General features: G+C 37.1%; 1 pseudogene; it reads right to left on the bottom strand.

Annotated features, from left to right (window-relative positions):
* Positions 1-283: 283 nt before the first annotated feature.
* LOC119524564 lies at positions 284-1,231 on the bottom strand (annotated as a pseudogene).
* Between the last annotated feature and the right edge of the window lie 10,465 nt (positions 1,232-11,696).

The following is an 11,696-nucleotide window of genomic DNA, read 5'->3' as shown; positions in this document are numbered from 1 at the left end:
ACAGGGTAAATGGCCTTACATATGCCTGTAATGTTTGCATGGTCATCTTAATCTTGTAAAGGAATCTCATTTTTGCTACCTGAATAATACATTCTGAAGGAAAAACACTGAAGCATAGATTGACTAAACATTTCACTGTATGCTACTGCTGAGTCATAGCAAGTCAGGACTAGATGCATATATTCCATAGTATGCTATTAAATGTTAAAAATTGAGTAAGGAACTAACTAAAAGAAAATTGATAGGTTTACATGAGAGTATCATTTTAAGGAACTTTTGATATTCATGTAAAATTTACACCCAGAATATTCCCTAGAACTTTCTTAAGAGCCCCTTTAAACTCTTTATTCCTCAGTGTGTAAAGAAGAGGGTTCAGCATAGGGGTCACCACAGTGTAGAAGAGGGAAACAAACTTTCCCTGATCCTTGGATCTACTCTTGGCTGGCTGCAGATACATTTAAATGATGGTTCCATAGAAGATGATGACCACCATCAGGTGGGGAGAGCAGGTCCCAAATGCTTTCTGTCTCCCACTAGTTGACTTGATATGCAAAACGGCCTGGGCAATGTAGCCATAGGACACCAGGATGAATGAGACAGGCACTGTGAGGAAGAGGATGCTAGCCACAAAAAGCTCAGCTTCATCGAAAGTGGTGTCTATGCAAGACAACTTGATGAGCACAGGGACCTCACAGATGAAATGATCCACTTGGTGATGACCACAGAAGGGCAGCTGAAGGGTGAGGGTGGACTGCACCAGGGTGGTGGCCACCCCACTGAGCCATGCCATAGAGGCCAGAATCATGCAGAGATGGGGATGCATAAGGACAGTGTAATGAAGAGGACGGCAGACAGCAACATAGCGGTCATAGGACATCACTGTGGGCAAAACACACTCCGTGGAGCCCAGGGCATGAGAGACAGAGAGTTGAACAGCACAGCCACCATATGTAATGGTCTTCATGGGCTCCCACAAGTTTATCAGGAGCTGGGGGATCACACTGCTGGTGAAGCACAGGTCGAGGAAGGAGAGATGAGAAAGGGAGAAATACATTGGCATGTGAAGTTTGGGTTCTAGTCGAGATACCAGTATGATGATGGTGTTACCCAAAATGGTTAGTAAATACAAGATTAAGATGACTACAAATAGAGCCTTCTGTAACTGAGGATGATTGGAAAACCCCAACAGGACAAAACCTGTCAGGCTGCTCTCATTTGTATTCCTCATCGTCCCCACTTGCAGTTCCAGCTGCTTTGTCCATTATTTTTAATGTGTGGCTTTTGTTCTCATGGTGTTTTTGCAGAGTAGTTTCCAGAATACTGAGGCATAGCTGAGAAAGACAGCATATTACACAAGGTCAAGTGAGTGGCAATGTCACCTCTCATAGAAGTGTCCTGTATTAAATGAGTATAAGTTTGTGTCCTTAGATCAAGTAACTCACATCTATCCATTTTCCTAATGTGTGCATTCTACCCATTTCACCTCTTAGCTGTCTTCTAATGTTCTCCAAAGTAAAGGACAGGAGACATCTTACCAAACACCATTATTGTTATGGGAAACACTTTAGACCATTGCTTCTTTCCAATTCCACCAAATTCATGGCTTCATGTTCAAACATATCTTTCTAGTTACAAAATATGTGGAACTCAGATAATTCCAACTAAAGACAGAAAACTGAGTTTTTAGGTTTTCTATTATGGAAAAATATTTCTCATCACCTAGAATTGTGGAAATTATTTCTAAAGTCATCTGGTTGAAATAAATTAGATGTGGTTAACCTTAACTAAAAACCAACTCCTGAGAAATTATATGGCTGGTCAAATGTATCTACTTACAGAGGCGACACTTGGATCCATTTCTTCTGACTCCATGGCCCAGTTGATTGTACAAATTATCTATCTTTCCTCTTCCTTCTGTCAGTGTCTGCTTATTGATTTGTTTTTGGTTTTTGCTTGTTTTCTTTATCAGGGACCAAGGAACCACGTGATTTGTAGAAGATGGAATGCTATCTGTTCTTTATATACCTGTATGCATTTAAATTTCTTTTCCCAGAATTATTTTCATTCCAACCATCCTTCAATGTGTGAATAAAAAATGTGCTTCCTGGTAAAGGAAGCAAGCAAGTGAAAGGATCTTTACTTGCAAATGCAGAAACCGTATCTGATTTATGAAGTGACACTGCTCAGTAAGCAACTAATCATGGCTGCACTACAGAAAGGCCAGTCATTTCATCAAAACTGCTGTTACCAATGAGCCTTCCTCCAACCCTCAGAAAAAAAATAGTCCTTTAATACTATACATTCCAATATCCTTTGTTTTAAATGTTGGCTTGACTAAGTTGTATGTGTGTTTCTTTACAATAGTTGGTGACTTCACAGAATCCAAAAATAGGGTGCTCAGCACAGAGTAGTCTCTCAAAAATCCATTTAGCAGTGTACACAAGTTAAATCCATCATTTTACACCCCTTTGGTTTTCCAGAGAGAGTCTAAAACAGCTCAAGACAACTAGCACAGCGTTGAAATCATTGGCAAATGAATGAATGAAAAGATGCCTAAAAATATAGTAGGAAAAAAACTTCCTATTTCTCCAAAATGTACTTTTTGTTCATGATAATTAATATTTACTTATTTCCACTGAAGAATATTTAGCCCATTTAGTTCATGTTGCAATGAAATTTCAAAACAAATTTTAGGGGATTTCAGCAGACTATCTTCAATAAATTTTTTGGAAATAATAGTTATTTTGAATATCATTGAACAAAAATACCTATAATATCAGAGACTCTCTTTATGTAAATATATCTTCTGTGATAACTACAGTCCCAGATATAGCATTTCCTTGATGAATCCTATATTCTCTCCTCTGACCTTTGTAGGTCCCCATAACACCTCCATTTTATTAATTAAATTCCCTTGAATAATATAGTAATGAAGTAAGGACAGTCAGTTCTTTTCAACTCCAAGACATATGACCAGAGCTCTTTGTCTTACATGAACTTTAACTTTGTTAACTCCCCACTGTATCTATCCCATTGCTTCTGGATGGAAATGCCCTTAAGTATATCAGAAATGATGCAGGGACACTAAACAAGGAAACAGCAGCAGTAACTGCCAAGACCCCATACTTACTCTTAAGAAGACATCAGGAAAAGGCACACTATCATGTACTCTTCAAGGGTCCATAGTGATGTCTCAAGTGGAATTAGACAACGACCAAGCAATTCCTGCAATAGTTCTGGGGGACATACAGTGTTTCTGCTCAGTCTTGGTAAATGCTCACTGAGATGACTTAGTAAAATTTTCTGTATTTATAACCCAAATCCATTTACTTATGATTTCATCTTCACCTTCTGCATAGAACTCTCTCAAATTTCTAATCACCCCATGAATTGAAAATGCCACAATGGCATGTAATTCTACATTTATTAATAGTATTAATGTGATTAGTATCACTTATAAATGTAGTGACTTTTCATCAACTCCATCCCAATATTGTAATCCCAAAAATGGAAACACCCTGCTACATCCTCATTAACTTGTTCATTTTTCCCCACTGTCTCCCAGCAGGAAGCATCCAGCATTTTATTTACATTGCAAAAACAAATGTTTCCTTTAAAATTTTTCTTCTGATAAATTTTATGCAACATTAACTATTACTAGTCCTCTCTTTGCCACTGCAGATCAGACCCTGCACAATGCAAAGTTTGTGCCATTGACCAGGTTTTAAGTCTTCATGATAATATTGATTACATCCCAAGCAGAATTTCTGGTCTCTGTGTTTCCTAACTCATCACTGATAAAAATGAAATCAATAGCAAAATGTCAGTCGATATAAAAATTTCAGTCAGAGGTTGTTAAAATATATCATTTAAGAGAAACATGAATATCAAAATATAAGAATATTCACAGTTCTTTACTTGTTATTAAACAACATAAAATAAATTAATAAGTTAAAGAAGTTAGAAAAGTACTTCAAAATAAAACTTACAAGAGGCAATATAATTAAAATTAATTTTATCTTTAATTAAAAATAAACAAAGGCAATTGTGACTATTGAAGAAAAATCCCTGAGTAAGGAGACAGCAAAAAAAAAAAAAAAAAAAAAAAATCCAATCTTACAATAAAGATAATAATCTTTGTTATTTATAATAAAGGGTGGTCCCTGCAAAAATAATAAAAATAAAGATAATAATCCAAAATTAACAAATAGGGTTTATTGGGAAATAATTATGTAATATTTAATTTATTTTATTGGAGTTAACTTCATAAAGAGATTTCCACATAAGACAAGTAAATAAAACACTGTATTGTAAAAAATTTGCATTTTTGTCAATGTACTGTAAAATATCTGTACTGAAAAACATCATCATTAAAATTTTAAATTAAACTAAAAAATATTTTGTAGATTCATTCCCTAATTTTCCAAATGTATCTTGGAAATAATCAGTTTGTCTAATTAAGACCTGACAAATCATGCCAGTAATTGCCCCTTCCATCAAGGATACCTAAGAAGACTTTTTGAAGGGTTCCTCCACCCAGGTCTTCCCATTCACTGTGTAGTGTCTTTTTTCTTCTTTTAGTGCAACTATTTTTATTTTGTATCCCATACATACTAAGGCATGTGTCTTAAACCATGGCATAAACCAAACTTTTGGACTAGGCAGCTGAGAAGTCTTCCTAATGTGGACATTTTTGTACCTTTTCCTAGAACCAGTTCACAGTGACCCTGGAGCATCCTACAGGCTAGGGTTTCTAAGCTCTTGGAAATGCTGCTTTCTGTCCCCACAGTCACACATCCCATTTAAGGAATACTGATTATTCATTCCACATTCAGCGAAGGAGCTGCTCAAAATAAAGTTAGTGCTGTGTGTATCTTGTCCTGAAATATCTGCCTCAAATTATTTGCAAACTTATAGTTGCTTTCATGTCAAACAGTGTCCTGTCTGAGTGTATCATGAACACTGACACAAGCCTCATCCTTGTTTGTGCTGGACCTGCCTCAGAGCTCCTCACACCCACATGGTGCTCTTCTCTCAGGTGAAATTACGCAGAGTGTGCTCCTCCATGAGAGTCTGTCTCTAGACCCACTTCCCCAGCTTATTCCTGCTGACTGTCTCCATCAGAAATGCCACATGGATCAGTAAATGATGCAAACTCCTATATTGTGTGTTGTCCTGCAACACTGAAGAGTTTTCACTTTGAAAGTAGTAGATCATCATTTTCCCCACCATGTGATGGCTGGTCATGGGCTGCAAGTACTGCTTAGTGCTAAACCTATTATTACTCTCCTTAAAATACTTTTTAGTATAAAAATATTGTTATGAATTGCCTATCCTTCTAGCCTATTCATTTTTCCTTACCAAAACCAAACAGCAAAACACAAAATAAAAGTTGTTATTTTTTAAATCCTAAACACCACTTTTTACCCAAGCATAATAGAGATAACTGTAGGCCAGGAGCCCACACATCTTGTGACCTAATTTATTAAGTCTTTTAGAAACAGCAGAAGTGACACTGAAAACAATTTTTAAAATTGAGCCCAGATATCTTTCTCAATAGGATGGGGTGATTATGGGATGTAATTTGAGGAGAAACATGACAATGATGTAGAGGAAGAATGACGAGCATTTTAATTATCTGTAGGAGTGATTACAGCTTGGAGTTAGTCAAGAAATTGAGGCTGCAATTACAAAAAGGGGCAGAGAATGTGGCAGGTTGAAATGTGTGCCATAAATTCCGCTCCTTCCTTTGAATTTATTCATGGTCAATAGATAACATTGATTGAGCAGATTATATTTATCCTGGTTTCATTCCTTTTTTTATTGACAAGATTGCCTCCAGACTTTAGAAAGATGTTTCATGAGTGTTGATTACATAGAGAAAACTTAGGGTTAGAGGATATTTTTTTTCAATTTTGAACTAAATAAATGTTCAAGTGTGTTCAATTTAAACCCATACTTTGATGACTTTTTACAAAGGTGATATTGGACATTAAAAAATAAATATAAAAACAAACCCAGGATTTCTATTTTATAAGACAAAATGTTCTGAAATACTCTGAGACAACATGAAAGGACTAATTTGAAATCCACCCTCTCGATTCTCTTTAGTAGCATTAATTCCATAGTTGCTGCATGTGTAATAAAACCTTCAACCTAACCATCATGATTGGGCAAATGTTCACTCTTTTCTCCATACCTATTTCCAAGCAAGAAAGTGCATTCTGGCCTCTGGAATTACTTCTGTGTTCCTGGTGTCTCCAGCTACCTGTGTTCTGAGAGAAAATGAATACATTCCCAGGTCAATGCCCCACTGGCACAGGAGTTACTGGAGAAAGGACAAACTGGGCAACAAATATAAAGTCCTGAAAAAGAGAAGCAATCAGGTTGTTGTAGAATCCTGTCCTTAATTTCCTGCACAAACTGGAAGTCAGTTCATCTGGAAAGATGGCAATTCACCTTTCTCCATTCTCTGTAAGAGTGTGGAAATGTGTTAAAAATCATCTTGTGGGAGTTTGGTACATAGGTGAAGTGTGACCCTCAGTTATGAGAAAGTATCACAGTGTGAACTGACTGGAAGCTGTCTCCCTGGAGGCTGAGTCTCTCTGTAACAGCTCCAAGAGACTGTGCTTGGTGCATGCAGTCTGCAGTACAGTATGGATATGCCTATTCCAAACAGTGGAAAGAATCCAATGACTTCCAAATTAGATGTTGGGCTTGCTGGGTATGTGTGTGGGGAAAGTGAGCCCAGCACACTTATGCCTAAGAAATGGAACTCAATAGTGAGAAACCCCAGTGACTTACCTTCTTGAGAGGGATGGAACTTTTGCTTGGAAGAAACAAAATGGAAAACAAGGGTTTGTTGATGTGGCACCATCACATCCTCAGGGAGATAAGAGAATTGTTACCTTTCCTCTATGGGAAATACGTGACTAATTAATATGCCCATAATAGAGCATCCTGAGACATGGCCATGGGGAAAAACAACTCATTTTTTAATTTTTAGGCAGTCTTTATTTCCACCTATCACTTAAGTATCCACGCAGTAAGATGTCCAGTAACTCACTTGACACATTCCCAGTCATTTGTGAATTAAATTAATTCTGATTATCCCATTATAACACCTGCATGAGACTGCAGAAAATTATATCATTCAATAGTTTATAAAAAAATACCTTCCTGCAGACATCTTTGGAGTAACTGGCCCACGATATAAAGGCAGCTACTGGCTGAATTTTAAGTTAACAACAAATGTTGGACATTCATGTACTGTGCACTGTTCTCTCTATTGCAAAATATCCCTTTTACATTTTTGAACAGATGAATTAATAATTCTATTCTTATTCCTCTTTTCTAATATTAAATTACCTCAATTGTAAAAATCAATTGTCATTTTATGGTTATTCAAAACAGGAGAGTCTCCATTCTCACATGGTTACCTAATTATCCAATTGTGCTTATCAACAATTTCCGAAATCTACATCATAAGGAAAAAGTTTTTTCTACTTTCCCATTTCTCATTTTACTCGGAGTTCAGAGACTTTTGTGCCTTCCTTAGTACAAGGGATAACATTTTATTTCCAACCATTCCATGCTATATTGTGTGAATATATCCTTTGACTCTTCTAATAACATTCAAGGAAATTTACTCTTTAAGAGAATTTGGCCCCTCTAAATGCTGTCAGCCTCTTTAAAACTCACCTATGCATTCTTACTTGTCTTATACATATATTAATATATTTTTCACTTGGCAAGTAGTAATATAAAACCTTTCCTTCTTCTTCAAGACGTGTCATCACTGTTTAGATAATGTTATTTTGCAACAATATCAATTAATACCAAAAACCCAAATACATTTTTAATGCAACAATATCATAGTTAGATTGAGATATATATCTAATAATTTGAAATGAGAGAATTTTCCCTTATTGTTGAATTCTCTTTTTCAAAAGATATGATCATGTAGTGAAATCTAACAAGAAATTTAGCTGCACCATTAGGATGTAACTCCATAAAGTCATGGGTACAATTTTGTTCACATATATGCCCTCAGTTCAATAAAAAGTGGACCCATTTTTTAAAGAAGGAGATAAGACAAGCACAAATTCCCTGATGCATTAAAAATTGTGTGCACTTGGTAGTGTTTGAGAGGATAGAGGGTGTACTTGATTACTTAGTTAATTAAATATCCCCACCTAGTAGGAAGGCCATTTCAGCAGTCCACATTTCAAGTGGTTGAAACCTAAGTTAGAAGGAAGTGGGTATGGGATATAGTAGAGACACAAATAAAAGGTGAAATTTATAGTATTGTGGATAAGTTACATATGGCAAATGAGAGGGAGAAAGTGGTTAAAGATGCTGTCACAAGTGATGGGATGGTGTGTGTTCCCTGTTTTAATATCAAGGGCAGTGTGAAGCAAAAAGAAACATAGGGAGCTTGTGATTTTAGTTTTCATGTGTTAATTTTGAGATTGCTTTAATATAACTAGGTAAAGATAAAAATACAATTTAACAGGGTGTGGAGAGAAAAAGTCTTGGCTTAAAAAGAAAGCTGGGAGAGGAGCTAAGATGGTGGCATAGAGAGGAGTGGAAGACAGTTAGTTCCCCCTGGAACAATTCATTAATGACCAAAAAACTAGTAAATACCCTGGAATAACTGTGGGGAGACAAATGTGACTGTCAACTCATCATCCACCAACCTGAGTTGGGAGGAATGCCCAAAATTGCAGCATAAAACCTTTAAGTAAAACTGTGGACCCATACTGAGAGCCAAGAGCTGAGAGCCCCTGCCTCATGGAAGCCTCACAGTGCTAAAGAGCAGCAATTTCTCAGCCCAGCTCCAATGGGGTTTTAATGTTAACTGCCCAATACAGGCAGTGAATCCTCAACAAGCAGACAGAGGCTTTTGGTGACAACTGACCTTGGGAGAGTCAGGGGATATATCTGTCTCAGGATGGGAGCCCAGAGGATTGTGTGCTATCTCTGGCTGATGGGTGAACCTGAGACTTTTTCTGTCCCTTTTTCTCTCTGTGGAGAAAACCTCAGCCATTTTTAGCCTGCAGCACTTTGCAGTAAAGACAGCCTCAGCCATTTTAAAATCAAAACAATTTGATCAGCAGAGTCAGAGAAACAAAGAACTTATTGATATGCAGCTGACCTCACTGGAGGGGGCATAGCTTCCCAAGAGGAAAGATAGGGGCCCAGCTCTACTGCCCACCTTTCTGGAACCAGGCCCCAAAGCCTGGGGGAGGAGAGCCACAGACCATACCCTCTTAAACCAGCCAGTGACAGGCTGACAAGTGCACCTGCTGGGCAGAAAAACACAGAAAGAGAAAAACTGCCAACCAAGGATCCTATATCCAGCAAAGATGTCCTTCAAATATAAGAGAGAGCTCAAAATATTTTCTGACAAACAGACAATGAGAGACTTTGTGAACAAGACACCTGCCCTACAGGAAATACTAAAGGGAGCACTACAGAGTGATAGGAGAAGACAAAAGTGCATGGTTTGGAACACAATTTTGGGAGATGGTAGCACAACAATGTAAGTACACAGAACAAAAATAACTATGAATACAGTTCCAAGAGGAAGGTTGGGAGCATGTGAGATACCAGAAGAAAGCAGGAAAGATAAAGAATGGGACTGTGTAATTTGGTGAAATCTAGAGTGTTCAACAATTGTGATAAAATGTACAAATATGTTCTTTTACGAGGGAGAACAAGCAAATGTCAACCTTGCAAGGTGTTAAAAGTGGGGAGGCATAGGGGGAGGGATGCAATCAATGTAAACTAGAGACTGTAACTAACAGAATCATTGTGTCATGCTTCCTTTAATGTAACAAAAACAATATACCAAGGTAAATGCAGATAAGAGGGGGGATAGAGGAGGCAAGTTAGACACTTGACATTGGTGGTGTTGTCTGACACTTTACTTTGATTTAAGGTTACTTTTCCTTTTGCTATTTCCTAGCTGTTATTTTTTCCTCCTTCTTTTTTCTTTTTCTTTTCCCTCTCTACTTTCTTTGACTCTCCCTCCTGCCTTGTGAAAGAAATGCAGATGCTCTTGTATAGATAGTGGTGAAGGTGGTAAACATATAAATATGTGACCATACAGAGAACCTTCGATTGTTTACTTAGGATGGAATATATGGTGTGTGAACAAAACCATCTTAAAAAAGTGGGTTGATGACAAAACCTCAAGGGCAATATACTGAGTGAAATAAGCCAGACACATAAGGACAAATATTGCAGGGTCTCACTGATAAGAACTAATTATAATATGTAACCTCATAGACATAAGGTACCAAGATATAGGATGAGGCTTAAGAATGGGGAGTGGTTGTTTAGTATGAGCAGAATGTTCAACTAGGATGAATTTAAATGATTGGAAATTAACAGAGTTTTTGGTAGCAAGATGTGAGAATAACTAACAGTGCTGAATGATGCATGAATGAGGTGGAAAGGGGAAGCTCAGAGTCATATATGTCACCAGAAGGAAAGTTGGAGGTCAAAAGATTGGAATGTACAAAACTGAATCCTATGGTAGGCAATGTCCATGATTAACTGTACAAACATTAGAAAACTCTTCCATGAACCAGAACAAGTGTATGACAATACAACTAGAAGTTAATAATAGAGAGGCATATAGGGAAGAAATATATACCTATTGCAAACTATGCACTACAGTTAGTAGTATTTCAACTTTCTTTCATAAACAGTAACAAATGTACTACACCAACACTATGAGTCAACAATTGAGGGCTGTTGGTTAGGGTTATGGGAGGATTCAAGTTTCCTTTTCTTTTCTTTTTTTTTTTCTTTTTCCATCTTTCACTTTATTTCTTGTCTGGAGTAATTAAAAGTTTCTAAAAATTGAACAAAAACTAAGTGCAGTAATGGATGCACAGGTATATGAGGGTACCAGGGGCAACTGATTGTACACTTTGGATCTTTGGATAATTGTATAGTATCTGAACAATCCCAATAAAATTTAAAAAAAAGAATAGCTAGAGAAAAGAATGCAAAAATATGAGCAACAACTCAGGGAATTGAATGATGACATGAAACACATGAATGTACATGTCATGGGTGTCCCAAAGGAGAAGAGAAGGGAAAAGGGGCATGTGCCAGTTTGTATATATATTGTGACCCCAGAAAAGGCCATGTTCTTTTATGCAATCTTCCAGATGGAAGCCATGTGCCTTCTGAGCTAACAGAGGTTTTCCAGATGCCAATGGCCATCTGTAAGTGAAGGTACCCTATTGTTGATACATTACCTTGGGCACTATATGGCCTTATGACTGTAACTTTATAACCAAATAAACCCATTATATAAAAATCTATCCATTTCTGGTGTTTTGCAAAATGGCAGCATTAGCATACCAAAACAGACTTTGGTACCAGAGAAGTGGGGTGCTGCTGTATTTACAAATACCAAACACCTTGGAATGGCTTTTTAAATGGATAAGGGGAAGATTCTGGAAGAATTCTAGGAGCTTGATAGCAAAGATCTAAGTTGCTTTGAAGAGACTGTGGAAAAATGGACTCTAAAATTTCTTCTTTTGAGGCCTTGAATGGAAATGTTGGATGTGTTGTTGCAAAATGAAAGAAAGGTGATCCTTGTTTTAAAGTGACAGAAATTCAGCAAAATTGAGTCCTGGTGTTGGATAGAAAGAAGAATTTGTAAATGATAAAAT

This window comes from Choloepus didactylus, assembly GCF_015220235.1.
Source record: "Choloepus didactylus isolate mChoDid1 chromosome 11 unlocalized genomic scaffold, mChoDid1.pri SUPER_11_unloc2, whole genome shotgun sequence".
In the NCBI taxonomy this organism is placed as follows: domain Eukaryota; kingdom Metazoa; phylum Chordata; class Mammalia; order Pilosa; family Megalonychidae; genus Choloepus; species Choloepus didactylus.
The sequence above is the reverse complement of the archived record's forward strand: the minus strand, read 5'-3'. Positions and strand labels throughout refer to the sequence as shown.